A 12564-nucleotide genomic window follows, 5' to 3' on the forward strand; every position below is an offset into this window, starting at 1 on the left:
CAGTTCTTTCGTAGGCATTCGGCCCATTAACTTGGGCCTGACCCCCTTTTCCCCCACAATAGCCCTTCAAAATTTTATTTTTTCCCACGCAAACGGGAAGAGAGAATAAGATTTTGATTTGATACGCGGAAATGAGTGGATAAAAATGAAAATAAAATAAACCAAAAGAAATCAGCAGAGGTAAAAAGTCATAAATGCCCCTGTTTACACGCGCGAGATTGTGGAGACGCGCGCCTCATTATTACCGCTGTAAATCTCTCCTTTCCCAAGTAGCGCATCAACTACTTCAGACGGCTGTGTCTTTTGCATCCAACGGTGGATTATTGATCCAACGGGTAGGGTTTGCCCTCGTAATTCGAGCGAGATTAATGATACCGCTCCATTTGTCCCCATATATAAACCTCTGCAAGCAGTTACTTTTCTTACTTTTACATACATTCATAACACTCAGAGCATTCTCAGAGCCTTCTGAGAGTTCCCTCCTTCAAAAGCACTTCACGCCCTCTCGGATTTCTGCGTCTTCTGCCTTCAGGATCCCACCCCAAATTACATTTCGAGTTAGGGAATTCGCTTCACTCGCGCTAGTGTAAGTCTCGGTATCTCCTGAACCTTTATTTCCTCCTCGGCCACCATTTTCTTCCATTAACACCATCCCCCTCATTGTTTCGTTCATTCTTCTAGAAATGGGTAAATTCCAATATCTCGTCGATAGTCTGGCGTTGATTGAGGAGTTCAAGAGAACCCACCATATCCCACAGGGGGTAAATCTGAGGTATTGCCCCCCGGAGGGACTACTGTTAGACCGACAAGAAGGAGAGGTCATAATTCCTATGATCGCCTTCATTGAAGGGGGCATGACCCTTCCTATGGGTCCCGTGACCCTAAACTACCTCCGTAATCATAGGCTCTCTCCCGATCAATGCGCACCCAATACCTTTAAGATTTTAGGGGCCTTTGATGCCGTAAATGAACAATTAGGCCTAGGGTTAACTTGGCACGAATTAGCATACCTATATGAGTGTCGTGGCCAAAGAGGGGGGGGGCGATATTACCTTAAATCCCGCTCCGATGTCGTGAGGCTGTTCTCCTGCCTTCCAAAATCCAATAAGGGAATGAAAGACGACTATCTAATCGTCTCGGGCGCATGGCACGACGGTTTACACTGTCCGACCGAGCCAGGAGAGCCAGGTGTGCCTTCTCGGACTCAGGGTCTTTAACCATAGTCTTAGGGCTTTTTCTTTACGTACATACTGCTCCTCGGCTGAGCCTTATCAACGTACCTGCCCTCAATTACCTACTGCGCTCGGAGATATACATCAGCGAAGACGGACAGTTGAGGTCCGTTCCACTCATACTCGGTTACACTCCAAAGAAAGCCGACGTCCAGCCGGCGGGGAATGCAATTACTCAGGGTGATTATAGGTTGCAGCGCATAGACGTTGCTCGGAAGAATTTTTTAGCGCCCTACGATCTTGCACTGGTTCCACACCCTAATCCCCAAGGTGTTCCGCTGCTCATCCGACCAGTTCAGCAAGTTCCCTTTGCTCAGCCGACCGTGAGAGAAAGGGTCGGCTCCTCGTCCACCTCCTTGGACGCACAAATTGACAAGTTCAAATTTGAAGGGGAAAACGAAGGAGGCGTCCAAATAATTCCTTCGGACTCCGAAGAGGAACTTGACAGACAGTCTTGTGTCCGACCTCCTTTGTTGCTGACTACAGTCCCTGAAGACTCCTCAGAGGAAGAGATGTCTGACCTGAGGCTACTCCTAAAGAGAAGGAGTAATAAAGTTAAAGTCAAAGGGACGGGGACTTCTCGCCCCGCGGCAAATTTGCCTCCACCTCCTCCCGCTCCACAGGTTCCTGATCTGGCCCTCAAACCTATACCGGATCTAAAGAAAAAGAGGCCGATGGAGCCCGAGGACAAGGAGAAGGGGTTGCCACCCAAAAACAAGCAGCAGAAGGTGGTCAAAGAGCCCTGCCAAAAGAGGGCATCCTCGGTGGAGAGCAGAGAGGAGCCTCTACTGGCCGAGGTGCGCCGAGGACAACGCATATGGTCCCCTCGGCTGGAGCTCGACGGCGTCTCATTTCCCTGGGAGACCTCGGTCAGGAACTATGACGGGGGTCGTGCTGGACTGATAGCCGAGGCACTGCAGCAACCCTTACTTCTGCCCCGAGACATGGATTCATATAGGCGTTTCAGCCAATATGAACTCTTCATGTCTTTGAAGAGGGATTTGGCCATGGTAAGTATATCCCTTCCATTCCTTAGTTATAATGTAGATTTTCTATGTTTGTATACTAACACTGTCACCTTGTTCAGATCACCCAGTAGGTCTTTGTGGCTGAAGAATGGAACTACAAAACCCATGTGGAAGCCCAAGCCGAGGCCCAAGCTAGGTCCGAAGCAAAGAGAGCCTTGGACAGCCTGAAGGCAGAGATCTCCAAGCTTTCGGAGCAGCTAAAAGGAGTAGCCCAAGAAAGGGATAGCCTGGATGCTGGTCTCAAGAACGCTGAGTCCCAGGCCGAGTCTCAACGCAGGCAGCTAAGTGAAGCCCAGAAAAATTTGGCAGCAGAAAGGGCAACCAGTAAGGAGCTTCATGCCGAGCTGCTGAAGGCTAAAAAGGCTGCCGAGGAAGCTCAGAAGGACGCCCAGCTGGCTAAGGAGGCCACTGAAGCTGAGAAGAAGGCGTCCTATCAGTTGGGGGTAGAGACAACAGAAAAAGGTCTCACCGAGCAATTTGCCTCAGTTGCTCAGGATTACTGTGATTTGACTTGGGGCAAAGCACTGGATGCTGCTGGAGTGCCCCTTGACTCGGATCTTAGACTGCCAGAGAATATCTTTTATGGCGAAGATATTCGGCAGTATCCAGATGACGATGCCCCTCCTGCACAACTCCTAGAGGCATCTGAGCTGCCTTCGAATGAGCCAAATCCCTTGGTTACCCTTGAGCCTAACCAGGGTTTTCCATTGCTAGGTGATCAAGTCTCATCCACTGAGCCCCAGCAAGAAAAGGGTGAATTTTTGGAAGGGGAGAGACTACCCTCGGATCCTCCCCACGAAGTTCCAACGTAGACTTAGATATTTTATTTTATTGTTATATATATATATATATATATATATATTTTTTTTTTTTGTATTTGCAGTTGAGAAAATTGTAAACCATGATTGTTATTAATGGACTAGATTTTGTTCGGATACTGATGTTCGCAGTTTAATATAATTTTCTCGTGTCACAAGTGACTTCACCTGGTAATATAAGGAAACATAATTACTTCGCTTTGCAAATAATTTATACAATCAATATCGTGTCCGAAGAGGACTTTACGTAGCAGTCAACATTAAAGAACAAACTTGTCTAATGCTATATATAAAAAACAATGGATAAAATCTCTTGTAATTATACTTAGGAAAGTTCAGAGGCCAGAAAGCAATATTAACCAATTAACCAAATAAGTAGTGTTAACTAATCCGAGATCATTTGGTCCGAGGACTACAGGCATGATCAGATGTAAGTTTAACACTTATAGAACAAATAAACAGTGTTAACTAATCTGGGATCATCTAGTCCGAGAACTACAGGCATGATCAGATTTAAGTTTAAACACTTAGAGAACGAATAAACAGTGTTAACTAATCTGGGATCATCTGGTCCGAGGACTACAGGCATGATCAGATTTAAGTTTAAACACTTAGAGAACGAATAAACAGTGTTAACTAATCTGGGATCATCTGGTCCGAGGACTACAGGCATGATCAGATTTAAGTTTAAACACTTAGAGAACAAATAAACAGTGTTAACTAATCTGGGATCATCTGGTCCGAGGACTACAGGCATGTAGTCTAAATTCAAATTTGTGAATCTCTTGGAATAAACAGTGTTAACTAATCTGGGATCATCTGGTCCGAGGACTACAGGCATGATCAGATTTAAGTTTAAACACTTAGAGAACGAATAAACAGTGTTAACTAATCTGGGATCATCTGGTCCGAGGACTACAGGCATGATCAGATTTAAGTTTAAACACTTAGAGAACAAATAAACAGTGTTAACTAATCTGGGATCATCTGGTCCGAGGACTACAGGCATGATCAGATTTAAGTTTAAACACTTAGAGAACGAATAAACAGTGTTAACTAATCTGGGATCATCTGGTTCGAGGACTACAGGCATGATCAGATTTAAGTTTAAACACTTAGAGAACGAATAAACAGTGTTAACTTATTATAAATAGACATGAAAACAACTCTATTAATAATAATACCTCTTGAGGTTATTTACATTCCAGGGGCGGGGTATCACATGACTATCCAAGTCCTCTAGAAAGTACGCTCCAATGCCTGCACACGACGTGATGCGATATGGTCCTTCCCAATTTGGTCATAATTTTCCCCAGGCTAGGTTTTTCGTGGTGCCGACAACTTTCCTGAGCACCAAGTCACCGGGTTCTAATGGTCTTAGCTTGACCTTGGCGTCGTAGCCTTGTCTAAGCTTTTGTTGGTAGTGAGCCAGCTGGACCATTGCGTTTTCTCTCCTTTCTTCGATTAAATCCAATCCGGCTTCTAAAAGTTCACCATTGTTGTCCGGGCAGAACAAACTGGTTCTCAGAGTTGGGAAGTTAGCTTCTAAAGGAATGACAGCTTCAGACCCATAAGTCATTGAGAAAGGGGTCTCCCCAGTAGACCTGCGAGGTGTGGTTCTGTAAGCCCAAAGCACGTGTGACAACTCTTCGACCCACCTTCCCTTTGCGTCATCCAACCTCTTCTTTAAGCCGCTAACTATGACTTTATTGACTGCTTCAGCTTGCCCATTACCTTGGGGATAGGAGGGAGTAGAGTATCTGTTCGTGATCCCAAGTTCGCCACAATAATTCCGAAACGAACTACTGTCGAACTGTAGGCCATTGTCCGAAATGAGGGTATGCGGAACTCCGAAGCGAGTTACAATATTCTTCCACACAAATTTTTGCACATCCACATCTCGGATATTGGCAAGAGGCTCAGCTTCGACCCATTTCGTAAAATAATCGGTGCCGACCAGGAGATATTTTCTATTCCCTGCAGCTTTAGGGAATGGACCCACTATGTCCAAATCTCATTGGGCAAACGGCCATGGACTGGATAAAGGATTGAGGATTCCCCCCGGCTGGTGTATGTTTGGTGCGAATCGCTGACATTGATCACATTTCTTCGCATAGTCGCGAGCTTCTTCTTGCATGCTCGGCCACCAATATCCCTGGGTAAGGGCCCTGTGGGCCAACGATCTGCCTCCGGTATGACTCCCACAAATCCCTTCATGCAATTCTTCTAGTAGCGACTCAGTCGCCTCTGGGTGAATGCACAACAGATATGGCCCCGAGTAGGAGCGTTTGTATAACTTTTGGTCTTCGGACAGCCAGAATCTGGCAGCCCTCATTCGGATCTTGTCAGCCTCCTTTCGCTCCTCCGGCAAGATATCATCTTTCAAGAATTCGATTAGGGCATCCATCTAGCATGGACTCTCTCGAATCTGGTGTACTTGAATTGCGTCTCCTCCTATCCCAGTGGGCTCATGAAGATCCTCCACGAGGATAATTCTCGGTAGATCCTGATCTAAAGAGGTGGCTAACGTGGCCAAAGAGTCTGCGTGTGCATTGCTACTTCTGGAAACATGTAGCAAGCTGAAGAATTCAAATTCCCCTTGCAGACGTTTGACTCGGCTCAAATAACCTTGCATCCTTTCGTCCTTGGCTTCAAACTCTCCTTGTACTTGGCCCACAACCAATCTTGAATCCGAGAACACGTTCACGGCCTTTCCCCCCATTCTTCGGACCATAACCATCCCCATCAATAGGGCTTCATACTCGGCTTCATTATTAGTCGCTCCAAAATCTAGCCTTAGCGACTTTTCAATGATGATTCCCTCCGGAGATGTCAAGACCAGCCCTATTCCAGAACCTTCCTGTTCGCAGCACCGTCTATGTATAACTCCCAGTGAGCAGGGTCTTGTTTAGAAACTAGGCCAACCGATTTTTCATCCATGCTTGGCATTACCGCTACATCTTCCATGCTGGGCTCCGTAAATTCGGCCACTAGATCCGCAAGGACCTGGCCTTTGACTGACGTGCGAGACATGTACTTGATATCGAAAGCCCCCAGAATGGTGCCCCACTTGGCTATCCTCCCTGTATAATCGACACTTCGAAGTACTGTCTTAAGTGGAAGTTGCGTGAGCACGACGACAGTATGGGCCTGGAAGTAGTGAGGCAATTTCCGCGTTCCAAGCACTACGGCCAAGATGGCCTTCTCCAACGGCAAGTATCTGATCTCGGCTTCATGCAGCGACTTGCTCACACAGTAGACCGGCCTCTGTACTCCTTGATCCACTCTTATCAGCACTAAACTTACAGCATGAGGGACCACCGCGATATAGGCAAATAAAACTTCGTCTGGCTCAGGGTTGGACATAATCGGCGGCCGAGATAAGTAATCCTTAAGCTGTTGGAAAGCCGAGGCGCATTCTTCATTCCATTCAAAATCCTTCCACTTGTAAATCAGCGAGAAGAAGGGTTTGCATCTGTCTGCAGACCTGGATATAAATCGGTTTAACGCAGCCGTCATTCCTGTTAGCTTTTGGACCTCCTTCGGATTCCGAGGAGGCTGTAGATCCTAAATAGCCTTTATCTGGTCAGGATTAACTTCGATTCCCCTGTGCGTGACCATGTAGCCCAAAAATTTGCCTGACCCAACTCCGAACGAGCACTTCGACGCGTTCAAGCGCAACTTATGTTTCCTCAGAACTTCAAAAACCGCATCAAGATCCTTCAAATGCTCAGAAACAAGCTTGCTTTTTACCGCCATATCATCTATATAAACCTCAATGCTCTTGCCTAATTTTGATTCGAACATCTTGGTCATCATCCGCTGATACGTAGAACCTGCATTTTTCAGACCAAAAAGCATTACTTTATAGTGGTAGTTACCAATGGGGGTAACAAAAACGGTCTTCTCCTGGTCGTCTGGAGCAAGGGGGATCTGATGATATCCCTGAAAAGCATCTAAGAAGCTTATTCGAGGATGGCCGACAGTAGCATCTACCAACTGATCAATCTTTGGCATAGGGAAGGGGTCCTTAGGGCAGGCTTTGTTTAAGTCCGTGAAGTCTACACAGACTCGCCACTTTCCGCTTTTCTTTTTTACTACCACAGTATTCGCCAGCCATTCGGGATAAAAAATTTCTTTAATAGCCCCGGCCTGCTTGAGCTTTCGCACTTCCTCTCTGACTGCTTCGGCGTGCTCTCTAGATGGCCTCCGAGGAGGTTGCTTCTTTGGTATACTCAGAGGGTTAACCCTCAAATGATGACAAATGAATTCCGGATCTACCCCCGGAGCTTCATAGGTACTCCACGCAAATATGTCAATATTTTTCTTAAGGAACTCAACTAACTCTTCTCTTTCTGACTGAGGTATCTGGGATCCAATTTGAAAGTATTTTTCAGGATTAGACCCAACCAAGACCCGCGCTAAGTCCTCTCATTTTACACTTTCATCCTGCCCACCGGCCGGCGACAACCGCCCTTTTAACTGCTATAGGTCTTTGACCGCCATTTCCGAAGGTTCATCCTCGGACCCATGTCGTATGGCCGCCACCAGACATTTCCTAGCTGAGGACTGATCTCCCCGGATCTCACAAACACGCCCCTCGGAAGGATACTTGACCTTTTGGTGCAGAGTGGAAGAGACAGCCCCTAGCGTGTGTAACCAGGGCCTGGCTACAATTACCGTATAAGGGGAGTAAACATCCACCACGACGAAATCCACCTCAACGATTTTCGAGCCCGTTTGCACTGGCAGTCGTATTTGCCCCTTCGGCATAACCATTCTTCCTTCAAAGCTGAATAAGGAGGAGCAATATGGAGTCAAGTCGCTGGGCACGAGATTCAATCCCCTGAAAAGATCAGGATACATGATCTCCACCGCGCTGCCCTGGTCTACCATCACTCTCTTCACATCATATCCCCCAATCCTGAGGGTAACCACCAAGGCGTCCTCATGAGGTTGAATGGTCCCTGCTTTATCCTCGTCTGAAAAGCCTAGAATGAGGGGTACAGCATGCCCAGGGCTCTTCGGATTCTTATCAGCATCTCCCACCGGCAATCGAGCCACGGACATGACCTTCGATGGCCGGGCTCCTGTCCTTCCTGGTGCTGCAAAAATAACATTGATAACACCCAAAGGGGGTTTTACAGAATCCCCCTTCTCGGCATCCACAGTCGGCTGCCCTCCTCTTCTGCTGGAGCGATGTAAAAGATGCTTCAACCTGCCCTCGCCGACCAGTTGGTCCAGATGGTCCCACAAGCTTCTGCAGTCTTCTGTCGTATGCCCATGGTCCTGGTGGTACTGACAATAGACATTATGATTGCGTCTATCCGGATTCCCCACCATTTTATTCGGCCATCTGAAGAATGGTTCATTCTTTACCTTATCCAGGACTTGATGAACGGGATCTTTGAACATGGTGTTAACTGTTTGGGCATTGGCTGAACCTGAGTGTCCAGCGAAATCTCTTCTCGGCTTATTATTGTTATAGCGATCCGACCTAAAGTCCTTCCTGTCCTGGGTGGTAGCCTTATCCTTACCTTTCTCCTACTGTCGATCCTCTTCAACCTTCTTATACTTCTCAATGCGATCCATGAGCTGGCGCATGCTAGCAACTGGCTTACCGGACAAGGACGTTCTTAAACCATGATCAGTGGGGAGACCCAACTTGAATGTCTCCAAGGCCATGGCATCGAAGTTGCCTTCCATCTCGTTAAACATCTCCCAGTATCTATTTGAGTACGCCTTCAGTGTCTCACCTTCATGCATGCTTAAGGACAGAAGGGAGGACAAGGGCCTGGGCACCCTTCGGCAGGTGACGAATCGTGAACCAAAAGCTTGAGTAAGCTCTTGGTAAGAATCGATGGAATCGGCCCTCAGGTTATCAAACCATCTCATGGCTACAGGACCCAAACTGGAGGGGAATACCTCGCACATCAAAGCTTCGTCTTTAGCATAGACAGCCATTCTTTGGTTAAAATGGCTAACGTGTTCCACAGGGTCAGTTTTGCCACTTTAGATAGTAAAGGTTGACTGGTTGAAACGCCGAGGCATCTCCGCTCCTTCGATCCTACATGTAAAGGGTGACCTGGAGATCTGATTCAGGGCCTTACTCATGGCATCATTGCCCACCCCTCCATATGGTAACCCTCGAGGTCGCTTCTCACGAGGGTGCTCAGCTTCATACGAGAAAGTCTCGCTGATTGGAGTTTGAGAGCTCTGCTCATAGGTAATATCTTGCCCGTCGTCCAAGTAGTCATCAGGGTGTGGTACAGCGTGTTTCCTCTTATCATGGCGTAACTCCCTCTTCAACCTTTCAATCTCTATTTGCATGGTGTTTTTCTCTGCATAAGGAACGTGACTTCCACCGCGAGGCTGGGTTCGTTCAGTGTGTGTAGTATGCACACTACCTTCACGGTCCTGCCTCCGCTCCAGATTAAGAAAAGGATCAATATGCTGTGAGGCCCCAGATTCTGCCGGTTGTTGCCCTTGACTAGCCATGACCTACCGCTGCTACTCTTCCCTTACGCTCAAGCTCTTCCCACAGACGGCGCCAATTGTAGGGTTCTGTTTCTCTACGTAAACCCAAAGACAATTAATTTGTAGAGTGTGGGTCAAAGAACTAGAATTAGCAAGGGGTTAATAACAATGGATCATAACCCTCTCAACTGTGCATTGATCAGTTTGTATACATTGATAGTTTGAAACGCTCTATTATTTTTCTTCTCTCTCCCTTTTTTTCTCCCTTCCTCCGGGGGCTTATTGACAGGTGCTCCCCTCTATTATATAGTCACTCTTACCCTCATCTCCATCGTCCACGTGCTCCCCATCCATGAACTTGCTCAAGTACCTATCACGTCAGGCAACTTCTTTTCATCTCTGTGTGAGTGGCGGTAGGTTAGGATGCACTGTTCAGAGGTCTTCTCCACATAAATGCGGCCAGAAAAGCTGTTGCATTGCATTGAATACGGTGGCAGCAGCCTTTCCCTCAAATATTTCTCCATCCTTATCGTTCCTGAATATGCTTTGAGCTTATCTTGATCAGGTGGAGTCCTCGGACAGTCAATTAGGCTTCGATATCATATCAGAGCAAAACATCCTCCTCGGACAAGAGATGTCCTCCTCGGACTGGAGATATCCTCCTCGGACAGAGATGATCCTTCACCAAGAGGATTCCACTCCACTCTGGGCCTTGTCTTCTCCGCATCCCTCTTTTCGGATGTGAAACAGTTCTTTCGTGGGCATTCGGCCCATTAACTTAGGCCTGACCCCCTTTTCCCCCACAAGTACCATTTTTAAATAAAAATGAAATTAGAAATTATTTTTATTGAATAGATTAAACGAGCTACAAATTTTATCTTTTTGTTTTATAATAGGCTTTTTGTTGAATAATTTTTTCACTTGTTGCTGTTTGGTCTTGTCTTGTTTTTGTTTGGTTTATGTTTGTTATTATTTGAGCTAATATTTATTGTTGTTATTTAAGCTTTAAAAAAAACAAGGATTAAGAATTATGTTTGGCGGCAGAATTAATTTTGGAGTAACGCTATGTCCACAACATTTTTACAATAAATCTTATGCAAAAAGCTGTTATTGGTAGGTAAAAAAATAATATTAGTATTTGGCCCAAATTAGAATCAATAATAGCTTACTACATTAGATTTGTTGTAAAATTATTGTGAAAATGTTGTGAATGTAATAGCACTACTCTTATTTTTGTTGAACTCAAATTTTTGTAATTCTCAAGTGAGGGTGTTCAAAATCTTTATCAGGGTGGTCACAATAAGTTAGTTTGGCATATAATAGTTTTTTGGTAAGTGTATATATATATTTTTTTGCAAGTCAATGTGGTCCTATGACCACCCTAGCTTGCATGTAGAGTCACCACTGCATATGCAAGCATGATTCATGCATACACATGCTCTCCAAAAACCCTAATTTCGACTTCTTAGTTGACCCAATTTCAAACAGTGATGACGTACTCAATTTAAGTCCAAATTAGGTAAATTTTGTATTCAAATTAAAGCCTAGGATGTCTACTTTCTAAAGAAACAAACCTCACTAAAAAATGCTTTGTGGATCAAATGTTATGGGTAAAACAGTGAGCAAAGGTCGTTTTTCATCATTGTTTTCAAAGTGATTTGAGCACTTTTGAGTTGTGATTCCTTCTAAACTATCAAAATAACTTCAATTACCTTTTGTAGACATGTAAAGCTCATTATTGAGACTAAGAGCTAAAGTTTATTAACCGGGTATAAAATGATGTGTCTAAAATGGGTTTTCATGAAAGATAGATAGGTTTGATCATGGAATGCATGAGCATAGTATCATATTCCGTACTTGTCAATGGTGAACCACGAGAATTTATTCAACCTACCAGAGAAATCAGGCAAGGGGATCCTTTGCCCCCTATTTATTTTTGATATGTTCTGAGGGACTTAATGGACTACATCAAAAAGCTATCAACTGTGGTGATTTAAAAGGCTTTTCCTTATGCAAAAATGATCCACAGATTTCACATCTTTTCTTTGCCAACGATAGTCTTATTTTTTGTAGGGCTAAGATGGGTTACATTCAAACCATTCAAGCAATTTTAACCCTTTGTGCCTAGTTCAATAGAAAGGAAGAAGCTTGGCGTGATTTTTTTTTCCTCAGAGAGAGAGAGAGAGATAATTTTTCCATTAATTGAAGGAGGTGAGGAGATCTGGAGATATAAAAGGTTTGGAGAATAAACGGAAAGGCAAAGAATAAAAAGAGAGGAAAATAGAGCAATGTATAGGTACACCAAAATAACTAAGGAAGACAAAATATTCATTTTGACTTTATGGAAAGGTGAGAAGCAATCGACCGAAGCCGCAGCAACTGAACCATAGTTGGGGTGCACTAATGCCAGTGCAGTGAAGTGATCGAAGATTGAATTTGAAACCGACTTGCATATCGTAGCCTAATATATATTATGATTTTTAAAAAATTAGATACAAGGCAAAATGGCATCGTTTTAGTGGGTTTTAAAAAAATAGTGAAAAACCATTGTCATTTCAGGCTAAATTGACAAATTTTAGCCACATATAAATACCATCTTTTCTCTGAAGTCAGTAGAACTCTCTTTTTTGCAAAGATGGATAATTTTATCCATCTTTGCCAAAAGCTTTTTTATTTCAAAATTGTATTAATAGTTTAATACTATGGAAGCCAATTAAAAAAAAAAAAAAACTCTTCTTCTCTCTCTCTCCTATGGCCTCCATATTCCATAAAAATCCAAATCTCCAAAATTAAAACCAACAAGAAATACAATTTGAACCCAGTGAAACTAAAACTGATTGACTTGTTTTCCATGCTTTAAAAAGAGGGTGTGACAAGTTATAAATATATAAACAAATACAAATGCTTCATTTGGTTGGAATTGTGGAAAAGTTTGGGAAAAAAGAGCTTTTGTTTTCAACCACAAATAATGAAATTCTCATTTATTTGGTTGAGAAGAAAAATTGAAAA

Source organism: Quercus suber, unplaced genomic scaffold, assembly GCF_002906115.3.
Source record: "Quercus suber isolate HL8 unplaced genomic scaffold, Cork oak 2.0 scaffold_259, whole genome shotgun sequence".
In the NCBI taxonomy this organism is placed as follows: Eukaryota; Viridiplantae; Streptophyta; class Magnoliopsida; order Fagales; family Fagaceae; genus Quercus; species Quercus suber.